This window comes from Dermacentor variabilis, chromosome 11 (assembly GCF_050947875.1).
Source record: "Dermacentor variabilis isolate Ectoservices chromosome 11, ASM5094787v1, whole genome shotgun sequence".
In the NCBI taxonomy this organism is placed as follows: Eukaryota; Metazoa; Arthropoda; class Arachnida; order Ixodida; family Ixodidae; genus Dermacentor; species Dermacentor variabilis.
The window spans coordinates 79,909,031-79,925,022 of record NC_134578.1 but is presented as its reverse complement, the minus strand read 5'-3'; the positions used below and the strand labels follow the sequence as shown (position 1 = coordinate 79,925,022).

The 15,992-nt window shown below is 47.9% G+C and overlaps 1 protein-coding gene across 2 annotated transcripts in view; it reads right to left on the bottom strand.

Moving 5' to 3' along the window:
* Positions 1-15,992, bottom strand: part of LOC142563698 (synaptotagmin-1-like) — a 244,283-nt gene that overhangs the window by 153,816 nt on the left and 74,475 nt on the right. The window contains exon 1 of one of the 2 annotated variants that reach the window (XM_075674297.1): positions 716-1,104. The exons of the other annotated variant lie outside the window; for it this stretch is intronic. The gene's annotated coding sequence lies outside the window, so the exon portion shown is untranslated. Of the gene's footprint in view, positions 1-715; positions 1,105-15,992 lie in introns of those variants that run through there. 2 annotated transcript variants of the gene reach the window in all.

Here is a 15,992-nt window from a genome sequence, read left to right as displayed (position 1 = left end):
CCCTTCCTATTATAATCCCATGATGGATTAACAAGATGTAAAATAAATAAATAAATAAATAAATAAATAAATAAATAAATAAATTGACGTAACAAAAGAAACCAAATGTGCGGCAGACATAAGTTACCCTTCCGTCTCTCAACTATGCCAACGAAGGTACCCCTTAAAATCCAAGCACCATGGCTTTGCGGAAACCTCCTGCAGTCCTGTTGTATGCCACGACTTGAAGACGTCGTCCATAACAAGAACTGAGACAGTATGATGGCGATTAGGGGAGGACAACTAGATAACGAAGACGACCACGAAGAGTTTGATTATACACGCCGAGTACATACAAACATAGCATCTCATTACTTTAAAAAAAGAAAAGAAAGAAAGAACGGAGAAATTTTCGCGACGTAGCAAGCGACAAGTATGGCGTTATTTGCAATGCTCATGAACAACTTTAATTTTGCGCCATATTTACTGTCACGAATTTCAGGGCTCCATCAATGGACAGAAACACAATTCAAATATGTTAAATAACATTTACCTAAAAACACGTAACGAAAGAAGAAACAGCAGACTACCCTGACGCAATATAAACACTATGCACACACGAGACGCTCCAAAAACTAGCTATGCACACAAAAACAAACAAGCCCTCAACTACAAATCGTTCCTCCGCTTGACTAACCAACGCGACGTCACGAGCAAACGAACGATCTGGCCGTACCCAGTCGTGTCGGACTCCGGCCCAGCGTGGCAAAGGTCGTTGGGCAGCGTGGCTCCGACGCAGCGTGGCCGTCGACCTCCTACGAGAGCGATGAGGTTGTGGTCTTCCGCAGAGACCCGCGTGGCACCGGACGCGGTCTGGGCCAGTCAGCCGTTGCGCCGCTGACGTGGCCAGGCGATTGCCTTCGCGGCACGGGACTGCAACTGGTGACGGGAGCGTGGGGTCGGACCGGGGTCGCGGTACACAGCCACGGCGACGCAGTCGAGGTTCAGGAGTTGAAGTTGTCGCTAGCCAACTCAGAAACTAACCGGTCCGTGGTCCCCGAAGCTACTGTCTCCCATCTCCGGAGCGCAGCCGGAGATGCCACTGTCTTGCTTCTCGACTACGTAAGCAATGCCTGCTCATCTGCGCCTGCATCGCCCTTTTCTTGATTCCTTCTTTTCTCTCGTGCTTCACGTGCTTCTCACCTGCGGCTCCCTTCTCCGTTTCGTCGACCTGCGTCTTTGTCTTTTCCCCATTATCATACAGGTCTTGCCGGTGACTTGTGACATTTACATTTTTACATTCTTATTTTCTTTCTTACTACATCGGGCATTTGATTGCCCGTTGCAAGCGGGAACGCCTAAAATAAGAGCCTTCACTTTGTGACGTTCGACTTTGTGACGTTGTGTGCAGGAAACCGCAGCCGTAACCATATGTGATGACGCTAGCATATATTCTCAGTGAAAACGTCATTCTTAATGTTCTTGCTGTTACTTCGCGCGCGAGAGACGCACGAAAAAGAAAAATGTTCCTGTTTCCACCCAGCTATTATAACACAAACACGCTGCACAGGCTTCGCGAAAAGGACTTTTAGAGGCCCCGGGAAGTTTTCACGCGCAGCACAGCCGAAAATGCCACCCGCCGAGAATGAATTGCCTGCGTTCAAACATTTTTCGCAGATGGCTTTCGATTTCGGGGAGACACGCTGCCTACAGCAATAAGAGTGCGCTCACACACGTTTACCACAGCGCCTGCAATGGGCGCACGCGGTCACACAGACGAGAATGGTGATCCATAGGGTTGCAGCCGAGCGCACGCTCGTCGAAAACGCACGTGTACTGTCCCGGCCAAACACCCGTTTCAGTAAAGCGCTGGAAGAACCAAAGGACCATCGCAGGCAGAAATGTTCATCCACCATATTTAGATAGAGATTAGCGGTGAGATGGAGTCGTCAAATTGGTAACAGTGCTAGGCGCAATGTCGCCGGAGCCAGCGTTCCAACTCTTCGTCGAAAACCTCATTGGTTACGACAAGGGTATTTTTCTGCGGCAGCGTACCAACTGCTTCTCGCTGGCCGCTGTTGCTACGCGCCTCTTGCTTCGACTGGAAGTCCCTAGGTTTTCCACTCTACACGGAAAATATCTAGCGACTTTAGCCCCGGTGAAATAGTGTCATTGGTTCCGACAAGGGTATTTGTCTGCGGCAGCGTACCAACTGCTTCTAGCTGGCCACTATTGCTACGCGCCTCTTGCTTCGACTGAAAGTCCCTAGGTTTTCTACTTTACACGGAAAATATCTAGCGACTTTAGCCCCGGTGAAATAGTGTCATTGGTTCCGACAAGGGTATTTGTCTGCGGCAGCGTACCAACTGCTTCTAGCTGGCCACTATTGCTACGCGCCTCTTGCTTCGACTGAAAGTCCCTAGGTTTTCTACTTTACACGGAAAATATCTAGCGACTTTAGCCCCGGTGAAATAGTGTCATTGGTTCCGACAAGCGTATTTGTCTGCGGCAGCGTACCAACTGCTTCTAGCTGGCCACTGTTGCTACGCGCCTCTTGCTTCGACTGGAAGTCCCTAGGTTTTCCACTCTACACGGAAAATATCTAGCGACTTTAGACCCGGTGAAACAGTGTTACGGTGTCTCCCTTCCGAGTGCTACCACGTGCGGCACGGTCACCGTTTGCAAGACTGTACGTGCGTGCTTGTTTCTTTCAAACCCGCGGACAAGCGCGCGGCTGCTGACCACAGTGGACACTGCGAAGGGACACACCATCAAATTTGGTGCGTGAAGAAAGCGTTAAACGTGGCCGCGGTATTCGGCACAGACAAGAAGAAGAAGCGTGACCCTAGGGGGCCACAAGTTGGAGCCTCCTCCAACGCCAAAGAAATATAAAATAAGTGATCGAAACACAGGCAAGAAAAGTTAGCTGTAGGCGCGGTGTATAGTTTCACTTCAATCTAGGTGAAACACATGATCAGAGCTGATATTTGATGTATTTGGTTCAAGTAAATAAGGTAACCACATCTAAAGTCCATGTGAGAATTGATGTGAAGCAAAGCGTTCGTGCAAACCGTTAACTCTATATATAGTTTATTTCGACGCACATTTTTTTTTTCCTTTTTCATTCTAATGTAACATGTAATTTCGCGAAATATTTCGCTTATGAAGTGCAAACACCAACTTTATTATGTCCATGTCCATGTATCGTTCAGAAGCTATGGCGAAATGCAATCGGGAGTTCACTCGTGCGCACAGTATGAGATGTCGATGCAGAGATGTCACGAGAACAAAGATGATTTTTTTTCGAAATTTGTCGAGGAAAGAATTGTGAGAAGAGGTGCAAGAAGAAAGAACTGCGACACACATACAATTATGCTTGCCCCTCTTACGCCCCTTGTGCTATAAGGCGACACAAAGCCAGCGGCGCATACACAGTAGCTTGAAAATAGGGCAAGCGTAACATAAAAAGCCTAAGATAAATGCAAATCTTATGAAAGAGTCCGAGTGTCATGTTTACCTTGCTAGTCTAATCTTATTAGGCCGTTATTTCGGATAAAAAATTTATATTCCTCTGCGATTGAGCGCGTGTTCTGTTGCGCAGTTTCTTATGCTCTCGGAATAATCTTAGGGAGAACATACGGCTAACGTTGCCATCAGATAATAGACAGCTTTAGTTTAGCGTTTGCAACCGAACGTAAAAGCATTACGTACGTAACGAAATAGCGTGGTCCTCACTGCGCATGATCGGAATGGTATTGCCTTCCAGCGGTTTACGTGCGCTATGATAATGTACGTCATTTGGCGAGTTTAACGTACGTAATGTTTACGGACGCTAAGAAATAGCGTTGTCAAAGATGGCGGCAACCATGGCTCCCGCTTCAGCGTGAATTCTCGTAATGGTTACGCTCTCACTCGTGTTGATCGCCAGTAACTATTGTAATGAGCTTTCGCTTTCTCTAAACTCACCTGAAAGGTTAGTTATGGGCGCATAGCGCATAGATTTTCTGAGATCGATCGGCGATTCTGGCGCCCAACTAGATGAGTCCACACAGCAACAACAGGATGGTTGCTTATGGATCGTTTTGGCTTGGATACGTTTGGCACGAGGCACCAGACGGCACCCTGTTTATAACCTTTTCTTTACGTTTATGTTTCAGTAAGGTAAACTAAAGGACTTGAAAGTACACGCACTGTAACATCCCGCAGAGGTGCTTACGTTTAAGGTACGTAAGGCTACAAACGCTATTACAAAACTGTTCATTAAAAAATTAAATACGCCAAGGTAGTAATTGTGTTTGACGTAGTAGTTCTGCGGAAACCCGCAAGGTGGAGAGAAGTAATGAATAAAGGGAAAATCAGACTTCCACTCGTTCGCAGCAATTGCTACAAAGGAAACCCATACGGGTTCCTCGAAAGAAAAGCCTCATAGTTGAAGAAATATTCGTCCTCGTCCGGGACGAATTTGTAATTGTGTGTAATTTGTAAAGTAATTGTGGTGTGACTAAAGCTATAGATGGCCATGTACCAACTAATCCGATCGTAGTCCTTTATTGAGTTGACGAAATATTGCTACAGAGTGTGGAAATTGCGAGCCTTCGTCAGACAATAAAAACAAAGGTTCATAATCACCGTGCCTTGTTCCTATCCAAAAATCATGGCAGAGACTCTCATATTGGTATCTTTCCTTTGTATGTAATTTATTTCCAAGTGGTTGTGTCCTAAACGAATAAATAACTGAAACTTGTTAGGGTGGGCTTCGAGTGAGCACGAACTAATTTATCACAAACTCGAACAAAGCTCAAGCGTTCGTTCATGAACGTGACATAACTACAGATCAAAGTACACATCCATGGAATGCAGTTTTCGTGCTTTTATTACAAATAAAATAAACTCGATCTTCACAATAGCGTATGCATCAAGGCTAATTCCACAAGTTCTTTAGGCGATGTTGTTGATTCTTTAGGGCACAGTAAACGGCAAATACACGGCAAATTCACGAATAACTATGTTACACAAGGCGGCCATGGCAGCCAACGAGTTAAATACAAGCGGCCACTCTCGAGCTGCATGTGGCTGCAGTGGGACCGTGAGGAAGCTTGGGGTAAGCTGCACGTAGAATATAGTTAGAACTCATTGTTTCACGGGAGACACTTACAGATCACGTTTAAAAAAAAGCATCAACGCTGCACTGCAGAAGGAGGAAAAACTTCATTTGCTCTAATTGGTTAGAAATTAGCGATGGCAGATGTGGTCGGCCGTCTTCACGGTCTTCTTCCCCATCTGCGCAGGGTCGACGCTCCTATTCCAGGGCACCACTGAGGGTAGCTACTCGGTGAGCGTGCCTTACTAGTCCATGCTGGACTTTCAGGTCGCTGCTGGAGAGCACCCTCTCCCATTGCTCCGCACTCGGGTCTTTGATTTGAAGGAATTGTTGATTCTGGACGCATTCCCATGTAATGTGATATAAAGTGGGCTTGGCGCCGCACCAGGGGCAAATGTCCCTATACTGGGTGGGAAACCTCTTGCTTAGTGTGTTCAGATTTGGGTATGTTGCTGTTTGCAGCCTCCTCCAAGAGGTTGCTTCATGCTGATTTAGGCTGTTGTGGGGTGGAGGGTACTTGATTCGGACCCTCTTATAGTAATTCAGAATGTCTGAGTAGCTTGGGTTGACTGGTATGGGTTCCTCAGGGTCGGTGCTTGTGGCCGCTCGGTTTGTGTGCTCTCGAGCTGCCTTGTCCGCCCTTAGGTTCCCTTCTATTCCAGTGTGTCCCGGTACCCAGAAAATTGTATGCCTGACTTTGTTGTTAGCCCTGCAGGAGCGGAGGATGTGAAGCGCTCTGCGTCCTATTCTGCCGTTCATGTAATTCCGACACGTAGTTTGCGAGTCGGTGAGTATTGTTAAAGACCTTTCGGATCGGTAGCCCTCCACTGCCGCTAGAGCTACGGCTATTTCCTCAGCTTCCGTTACCGAGCAGTCCTTCATTGACGCGCTGCTGATCTCTTTGTAGTACTGGCTTATTACTATCGCAGCTGTCTTTACTATGCTTGTGCCTCTTTGCTTGGCGTATACTGCAGCATCTGTGTATACTGTTGTGTTTTTTGTGGCCACGTACTTTTCGACGTATTTCGCCCTTGCGTCCCTTCGTGCCGTGTGGAGGTTTAGGTCCATGTTTTTGGGTAGGGGGCTAACAGTGTATGTTTTCCGATATTTATCAGGAATCCCCTTCGTTCTTTGAGTTTCTTTGATTGATTCCGCGAAGCATAGCCTTATTAGCAGTTCCCTTCCCGTTTTGGTCTGCTGGAGTCTCATGAGCTGTGCGATACTTTGGGCTTCTTTTAGTTCTTCGAAGGTGTTGCTTAAGCCAAGTGCCATTAGTTTCTCTGTCGATGTATTGTTCGGCAGGTGAAGTGCTGTTTTGTACACTTTGCGTAAAATTGTGTCCGCTTCTTGTATTTCCTGTTTGGTGCAGTTGAAGTACGGGAGTGAGTATGCGACCCTGCGGACCTCCAGGTTGCTAACCAGCTTAAGTGTGTCTCCTTCGTTCATCCCAGATCTCTTTTGTGACACCGGCGTGATCATGCGTGCTATTTGGGTTGTTGACTGCTTGAGTGTTTTCAGCGTGTGGGTGCAGCGCTGGTTGGATTGCACCCACATTCCAAGGATCCTGATTTGTTGGCTTTCCGGTATCGGCTGCCCCTTTAGCCGTATGTTAAGGCTTTCTTTGCTTTTCTTGCCCCGTGTAATTCTCAGAAGCTCGGATTTCTCCGTTGAGCACTCAAGGCCTCTTTCCCCGACGTATTCTTCCACGCAAGTGGCTGCTTCTTGCAGATAGCTTTCTTTTTGGCACAGCGAGCCTTTAGCGGCCCAGATGGTGATGTCATCTGCATACATGGCGTGTTGTATGCCTTCGATTTTGCTTAGTTTATGCCCTAGGCCAATCATTGCGATGTTAAAGAGCATCGGGGAAATTACTGAACCTTCCGGTGTCCTCTTGTTTGGTGTGGGGAATTTTTGCGATCGGATCTCTCCCAAACCTATTGTTGCTGTTCTATTGGAGAGGAAGGCTTTGACGTATCCGTGTACTTTCTTCCCGCAGTCTTCACTGTTAAGGCCTTCCAGGATTGCCGCGTGGCTGACATTGTCAAAAGCTCCTTTTATGTCTAGTGCCATTAAAACGTGTTCTCCGTTGTATGGAATGTTGCAGAGAACCTCATGTTTAATTTGGAGAAGGACATCCTGTGTCGAAAGGTTGGATCGGAAACCGAACATACTATGGGGGTATAGCTCGTTGTCCTCCATGCAACGTTGTAGTCTTTTTGTTACTATCCTCTCATATAATTTGCCTGCACTGGAAGGCTGGGTGTGCATGATGACATGCCGTTGGGTTGCGACACGCCAGCTTCTGACGGCGGCTGCAATCAGTGGCCTTCGAGAGATAAAGCTTAGCTCGTCTCATTAGTCTCCGCATAAATCAATGCGCGACGTCTGTCGTGTACCATTCGAGACATCTGCAAATGTCGCGCAGCCAATCAGAACAACCACTGCTGCCGACAGCAGGATTGCCGCCTAATTACCCGTCCCAAGCTTGGAATTTAATCACGACAGATAGTACGCTGAAACACTCACGTCGGGATGGCTCAGACTGCGATAAACTAAACAAGATGACCTGTACAGAAATAACTTCTCGATGTAGCATACTTCTGACAGATGAAATACAGTTTGTGTAGGTGGTGCGCACGGGCAGAAGGCTTATTGCGCTTCGTAGTGTGACGACTTCTAATAAAATAACGACAATTTTGCTAGTGTGAGTATTGTTCCTTCGACAAATGAAGCCATCGTGATTCCCATTAGGAATAATAATTTGGGCTTCCTGTTCTTTCTTTACTTTTTTTTAGCCAGCCTTCGGGCTATTTTCCAACGCTGCAATCTACGCTGGAGGTCGAACAAAGCTGAAAAGTGGAAGTAGTAGTATACCGTTCAAGGAAGCAAGAAATGCCTGGCAATTACATCTTGCCTTGATAAACTGTATCCGCAAAATGCACTATTCACGCGACGTTCGGGTTAACTTTCTTTCAGTTGTCGGCATGGTAAATATGATCGGTAGCAGTCATAGAAAGTAATAGAGATCTACCCCGTTGATTGTGAATTCCCTTTACAGACATTCGCTGAAGATGGAGTAAGTTATAAATCTTTTTGTCAGAGTGTCTCTATACTGAGGGACGACATACTGTTGGATGCTCCGACTAGTGGCCAGAACGAAACAATCTTGAACAAATGTAAACGTAGCCCTCTGCTAGCCGCAAACAACGTCATGTCACTTTAGTACTGAGAATATCTCGCAACACAGAGAGAGAGACAGAGGAAAGGGGAAAGGCAGGGAGGTTAACCAGATAAAAAGATCCGGTTTGCTACACTACGCTGGGGAGAGAGAGGGAGGGGTAGCTAAAGTGGTAACAATGAGATGAAGAAAGAAAGGAGCATAGACACACAATCACAATCGGTCACTGCCACCGCATACTGTCACCGCACAGCACAGTAACATTTGCAGGACTATCAACATCTGTTCAGGCTACAGCCGCTTGTCCAATTCTGTTGACCTCAAAACCGCAACAGTGCCCTCGTCGCCCTCTGCTGGCGGCATTTTAAAATCAGTTCCTCTGTGAGAGGTCGACCGAGCAGCGTTATCGGCGTGTTCGTTCCCTATGACTCCGCAGTGACTTGAAAGCCACTGAAATGTTACGAAGTGTCCGTTCTCAGTTAAGGTATGGATTAGTTCTCTAATCTCACATACCAGTTGTTCGTGTGGTCCGCGCCGCAGGGCTGATAGCAAAGATTGCAGTGCTGCCTTCGAGTCACTGAATATTGACCATCTTCGAGGTTGTTCATGGCTGACGAGACGAAGTGCAGCGCGAAGAGCTGCAAGTTCCGCAGCCATCGGCGTCATTGGGTGACATGTCTTGAAACTGATGGTGGTGGCTTTCGTTGGGAAGACCACGGCTCCAGAGGAATACTGGAGAGTTGCCGAACCATCAGTATAAATATGTACGTGTTCGGCATACCCCTCGTGCAAAAGGAGCAGAGTTAGTTGTTTAAGAGCAGGTGATATTTTTTCCTGATTCCTGGTGCGGTGAGGTGCACTGCAGGTCGAGCGAAACACCATGGAGGAAACGATGGCTTAGTTGCGGGGGTGAAGCCTGAAGGAAGGCAGGTGTAGTACTCCGAAATCGTAGTACAAAATGATGCATGCGGCCTTTCTGACCATAGTGTTGCCAGATGGAGGGAACGGGCACGGGCAACGTGCCTAATGTGCACTCTCAACACTTCGACCGCAACGTGTGTTTGTATAGGTTGGTCCCGGGCAATCGCAATAGTCGCTGCTGTCGATGTGCATTTCGGCAAACCAAGACAAACCCTGAGAGCCCGAGCTTGAATAGCCTGTAGCGCACGAAGATTTGTCTGGCAGGTGTTGGTCAGTACGGGCAAACTGTATCTCAAGAAGCGCAGAAAAAGAGCCCTGCGCAATTCCAACGTTACATGCACTGACATTCCCCAAGTCTTTCCTCACAGAAACTTGAAAAGTTGGGAGATTGCTGTGAGACGCTGTTTCAAGTAGGTCACGTGCGGGCTCCATGAGAGATCTCTATCAATGATTATGCCAAGAAATTTGTTAGTCTTCTCACAAGAAATTATCTGGCCATTTATTGAGATGGCGTAGGGTGTCATTGGCTTGCGAGTGAACGCCATCAGTGCACATTTGTCTGACGAGATTTCAAGACCTTGGTTGCGGAGGTATATAGCTATTAGAGTAGCAGCTTTTTGAAGTCTTGCACGTATCTGGTGACGTGTCACACCTGAGGTCTATATACATAGATCGTCGGCGTACATTGATATCTTGATCGCTGTTGGCAGATGGTCAACGAGACCAATGAGCGTGAGGTTGAATAGGGTAGGGCTTAGTACACTGCCTTGAGGAACACCTCGGTACGTGTAGTGTCGTGCGGTTTTACCATCACCGGTACAGTATTCATCACCGGTACAGTATCCACCGGTACGGTAAAGTATTCATGCATTTGCACCAACTAGCCCGCCGACGCATTGTGCAGACAAAGGACGATCTCATAAAAAGGTAATAAGAAATTCATTGGAAAACTCGACCACCTAGGCCAGCCATCTCAAGAGCATCGAGGATAGCCTCGTGAGATACGTTATCGTATGCCCCCTTGACATCCAAGAACAAAGCTGCAGATAATCTTTTGAGCGACTTTTGAAGCTGGACGTACGTAGCGAGATCAACAACACTGTCTACTGAAGAGCGATCTCGACGAAAACCAGCCATGCAATTTGGTAACATGTAGTGTTCCAGGTAGCACTCAAAGCGGGCAAGGATCCCCCCCCCCATCTTTTCCATTATCTTTCCCACACAGCTGGCTCGCGCTATTGGGCGGTATGAGGTGAGTTCAAGAGGGGACTTGCCTTGCTTCAGGAGAGGGACCAAGCGGATTATCTTCCATTCTTCGGGGACCACGCCATCCTGCCAAGATAAGTTGTAGAGATGTAACAGTTCTCTCCGTGCACCATCACTAAGGTTTTTCAAGGCGCGGTAGGGTATTCCATCTGGTCCCGCGGATGAAGAACGCCTGCATAGAGCAAGAGCAGATTCTAGTTCCTCCATTATGAAAGGAAGATCCATGCGACCGTCACGTGAAACAGGGACGCGACTGGGGGCTGGAAAGCCTGGACCGATTGCTTGGCCAGCGATGCTTGCACAAAAGTCTTCTGCATCATCAGCCTCTAGCCGCCCCTGGAAGAGCACCAGCGCTTTGAATGGGAAGCGTTGTTCAGGGAGGGAACGTAGAGCACGTATGGTTCTCCAGATGTGGGAAAGTGGCTTTCGGGGGTCTAGTGACTGGCAAAACCTTGTCCAACGTGGAGATGCCAATCTATCCATGCGACGTTGAAGTTTCTTTTGTAGTCGTCTGGCTGTCCTAAGGTCTTCGATGGATTTTGTACGTCGGTAACGCCGCTCCGCACGACGACGGAGTGCACGAAGTCGCTCCAACTCTTATCCAATTCCGTGTGCTTCGACGAAACCGACCGTGCGCGCGGCGTGCAGCATTGCTGACTTGATTGTTTCCTCTAATCCAGAGGACAAGCCCTCTCGACAAGCATCTTCCATGGTGGAAGTAAAATTGGTGCAATCAATTAATCGAATGGTGTTCCGTGGGATGGGCCTGGAAATCCCTTTGATGACAACGTACGTGGGAATGTGATCACTCCCGTGTGTCTCGATATCCGAAAACCATTTAACATATCTTCTGAAAGAGCTCGAGTCGAAAGCTAGGTCAAGACAGCTGCCATAATTCACGCTTCGTATAAACGTTGGGCTGCCGTCATTCAGGAGTGAAATGCCGTGGTTGCAGGCGAAGTTTGCAATTCTTTGCCCTCTTGCATTTGTCCTTATGCTTCCCCATGCTATATGCTGCGCATTAAAATCTCCGATGTTGAAATATGGAGCAGGGCACACAGACAAGATGTTCGTTAATCGTTCGGGATCAAAAATACTTGAAGGTGATATATAAACGCCTACAAGTGTAAACATAAGTTTGCTCTTTTTAATTGTTAGGCAAACGTATTGATTCTTATTATGAGGCGGAATCGGCTGGCGAACCTAAGTCAGTTCTCGACGAATAAAAACGATGACTTTCCTGCATGCATCAGTTGTTGCGGATATAACAGCTTCGTATCCCTATAATCTGACTGGTTTTGACACATTAGGCTCACATATGACAATGATTGGGAACAAATTAGTATACATATACTGACGAAAGCCCGAAAGGCGTGATTTTAGTCCTCTTGCGTTACACTGTACGATTTACGCTGCCTTGACTTCTCGAAACGATGGGCGATGGTTGGTCATGTCTCTATTCGAGAGACTCAAGCACTGGAATTAAGGCGTCCAGTACTTTCAATGCACTTCGAGCAGACGTAGTTCCAAGGTACGACAAAATCACTCGAGTGGTATCTATGAGGGGACGCAGCATTGAAATGACAACGATCTGCTTTGGGCGTGTCACCACCGCCAGGAGTAGGCTCCCGAGCGGGCTTGACAATCTGTAGTTCTGTGGGAGATTGCTGGCTCGGAAGCGCAGGCCATTCTCCTTGAGACAAATTCCTTTCAGCCGGCTTTCTTGTGCTGTTGAACCCCTTTTTGGCCTGATTGGAGAATGTGGGTGCTACAATGGAAGGGGCCCTCTCCTTTCGCGGCTCTGCCTTTTTTGAGGAGGTTCGGTGACGCCGACGCCGGATCCTTGCAGCAGCCTCCCCGTGTGTCGAATTGTCCCGAACCATTTGCTTGAGAACAGCGACCTCTTTCTTGATGCGAGGGCAGTCCCTAGACGAGGCCGCATGGGAACCATTACACTTGCCGCACTTTAGGACAGTAGCCCCACAAGTCTCCTCCGCGTGAGGTTCAGCATAACGGGGACACAGTATCGAGTTTGGGCAGACACCCTTGAAATGTCCAAGCCTAAAGCACTGATGGCATTGAAGAGGCTTCTGTACCCTGTACCTAGCACCCTGTACGAAGGGCCGTACAGGGTGTCGGAAGTGACCGACTTTGACGTGTGTTGGTAGGCAATCTTCTTTGAAAATCAGTTTGACGCAGCGCGTTGTTCCAAGGCGGCTCACACGCGTGATGACAACACCCTCACTTGCTGGTTTGACGAGGATGGGCAAGTCCGCGTTGGGAATGGCGACATCGATGTCATGAATGACACCTGCTGTGAATGCATCATCCATCGGAATATATGAACGCACTTTGATGCGCCCTAGCTCCGAGATTTGCTTCAGTTTTTCGAGCGCACTCCCGTTGGTAACATCGATTGGGAGGACATTTTTGCGTGTACTTATCCGAATGTCCTTAATTCCATTCGGCACGACCCCTTCCAAAAAAAACAACAACAGATAGTTCTTGCCTGTTTAGCAGTCGGACGTTGTTTGAGGGCTCCTCGGGTACCAACACCGTGGCTTGAGGCCAGCGTTCAGGCCTTAACTTCAGAGTCGCCGTGCTCGCCTGTGTTGATGAGGTCGCGTTGACAGTCCTCCTTTTGGCCCTCTTTCTGCGGACAGTGATGAAGCTATCATCGGATGAGTCTTCATCCGACATCGAGAATAGCTCAGTGTCCTCGGTGTCACTGAGCACGCTTCCTCTCTTCCTCGTGAGGGACGGCCTTGATGACCTATGGCCATGATGGCCTCTGGAAGGCTCCGCGTCCATGGCCACAAGACCGGGAGCAGAGGCACCAGGAAATTTCGAAGATCTCGTCAGAAACCAGAGAACACAGATAGAAGCGTTCTAAGAAGGCATTCGTCGTCGTCCCGATCTCACAACACAGGTAATTTAAGGGCTGCAACACCAGAATTGACGAGCCATCTGACCAGGTTCTCTGTATCTCTCGTCCTTACTTGTGTCCCTTCTTGCATCAAAATTCCCTCAACAATATTAATCCTTCCTAATTACATCTAAAGGTTATTTCACACTCATTCGAAGTGACCTAAGTGTTTATGCTACAGGTACCAATTATGTTTTTTGCAATGTTGGCCACGCTGATTCGGCGCCCACGACGCTCCTCTACATGGCAAGACGCCGCCGCTTCGATTCCCCTCAGAGGCAGATATATTCGGCTGTGGTCGGAATAGAAATGCCTTCGTTTTCGAACAACAAACGTACAAGGAGCTCGCGCCGATTAGATTATTCAGGAGCAGTTGGCTCCGGCGTCTCTTCCAGCGGCCGTGTGCGTTGCTTTGGTGGGGGGCTGAACACCCCGTCATACGCCGATCCGCAAGAACGCGTGAAAGGCACGTTCACACCGAAGCGGCCGCGGATTTTCCGCTTTGCGGAAAATACGCGGCCGCTTGGCCGGATCGCGCACGGACCGATTTTTTCCGCGCGGACAAGTTGGCCGCTTTGGCCGCAGCCAATCAGAACCTGACACGGCAGAAGCGCTGGTGAAGGAATGCAAACGAATGTCTTTCTGTGGGCTTTTCGCTTCTGTTCTTGAAAAACGTCAAAACGGCAAGTTGGGCCAGTTAGTTGGGATTCATAGCAAGGTTTGCTACAGCGCAACACAAAACAAGAACAGAACAAGGTATAAAACGACGACACGGCGCCGTGTCGTCGCTTTATGCCTTCTTTTGTTCTTTTCTTGTGTTGCGCTGTAACAAATCTTGAAAAGCGACTATACAAGTGGCAAGTAAAATGCCAACGATCTCGAATTCATCGTCTGAGCTCATAATTTCGCAGAAGTAGATAGCTGACGGGAGCGCGCCAATCCACGACGAAAAAAAAAATATTGAAAGTGCGCGTACAAACCCAAAGTGCCGCGAGATGGTGGCACGTCCCTGAAATTGCTAAAGATATCGCGAGATGCCCCGCCTTCCCGGCGGCGCGGACAGCCAGACAACGCGGCTGGTCTGAACAGGCGCGCGTGCTCACGCCTCGCCGCTGTGAAAATCCGCTTGTCCGCTTAGAGGCTCCGCTTTCGGTGTGAATGTGCCATTACTGCGTACGCTTGTACGCGACTCGGGTTTCACGACAGGGTGCGGTGCGGTGTGGGCGGTAAGGTTTGGATAAAGCCCCCCTCGATGAGCGGTGTCGATACTTGTGAACGCGCTTTGTTTTCGGTAGTTCTGCTGCATGTTGGCTAGGCAAACGCAACGTAAATTCAACTTCAGGCGAACTGTACTCCCTGTATGCTGAGTGCGCTTAAACGCTACCGTAATGTGCTGCGTATTGCCACATGCGACCACCTTGCGGAAGGCCCCAGCAATGCCAAAGGAATTATTTTTTTCTTTTGTCGTAACACTTGCAGCCAATAATAAAATTGAGAATGTGCTTTAGGCCTGTGATTCAATCACTTTTCATGCAAGAACGCAGCGTTACCGTAAAATAAATATATATTGAATTACTCTTTAAATATATTGACTCTTTATAAATACACAACGCACCATCCTATCACATCGTTCTGATTTCTGTGGTCTTGGGTGCCAAAACAACTATTGGATTATGAGGCACGCCGTAGTGGGGGACTCGAGATTAATTTTGACCACCTGGGGACCTTTAGCGAGCCCCCAACGCACGGTACACGGGCGTTTCTTGCGCTTCGCCCACATCGAAATGCGGCCGCCCCACCCGGTATTCCCTGCGGTATTGATCCTGCGACCTCGCGCTTAGCAGCGCAACACCATAGCCGATAAGCCACCACGGCGGGTGCTGTCACATTGTAGCTGTTAAAATAGAGTGTAGGATTCACTGGAAAAAAATTATGTAGGTTTGACATAGGCAGTCCATCATAATGCATACATGAAATGGGTAGTTCTCTTCTGCTAAATACGTCCTAGATCCTAACTACCCCAACGAAACAAAGGAATTTACACCCTTGATTAGGCCTACACATTTTTGTTTTTTTACAAAGAGCAGATGTTTTCTCTCCAGTACCATGAAGTAAAAGCGTATGAGAGGTGTTGGCAACTTTGAATTGACGCGTTGGGCATTTTCCGCCTAACATCCTTGCCGTTGTCTTGCGGCGCTTTGGAAGTTGCACATTCATAAGCTAACCACTTCAGTAACGTCGCTAATTTAGGAAGCTGGCCATGACAAGAATTTTGAACTTCCTCGGTAAGAAATCTACATACCGGATTTATACCCAAGAAAATATTTTGGCATTGCAACAACTTATGGACCGAGCGCTTTTGGGGCCATATTCACCGAAGGACGACTGTCCAACAAAAAAAAGTGTAGAACATTAAAAAATTGATTCCAGGCGCAGCCTTATTGACATTTGCTTGTAACCTCAATTTTAAAAGATTCTAGTCCTAATTAGGTTCTTGAAGTGGGAAATTCATTTTTACGTAAGTATGCAGCGCGACAGAGACGAGGAACAAGGAATGGATGACACGAGCACTGACAACTAAAATTCTATTGGTCGACAAATCATACTAAACACTTGGGTCA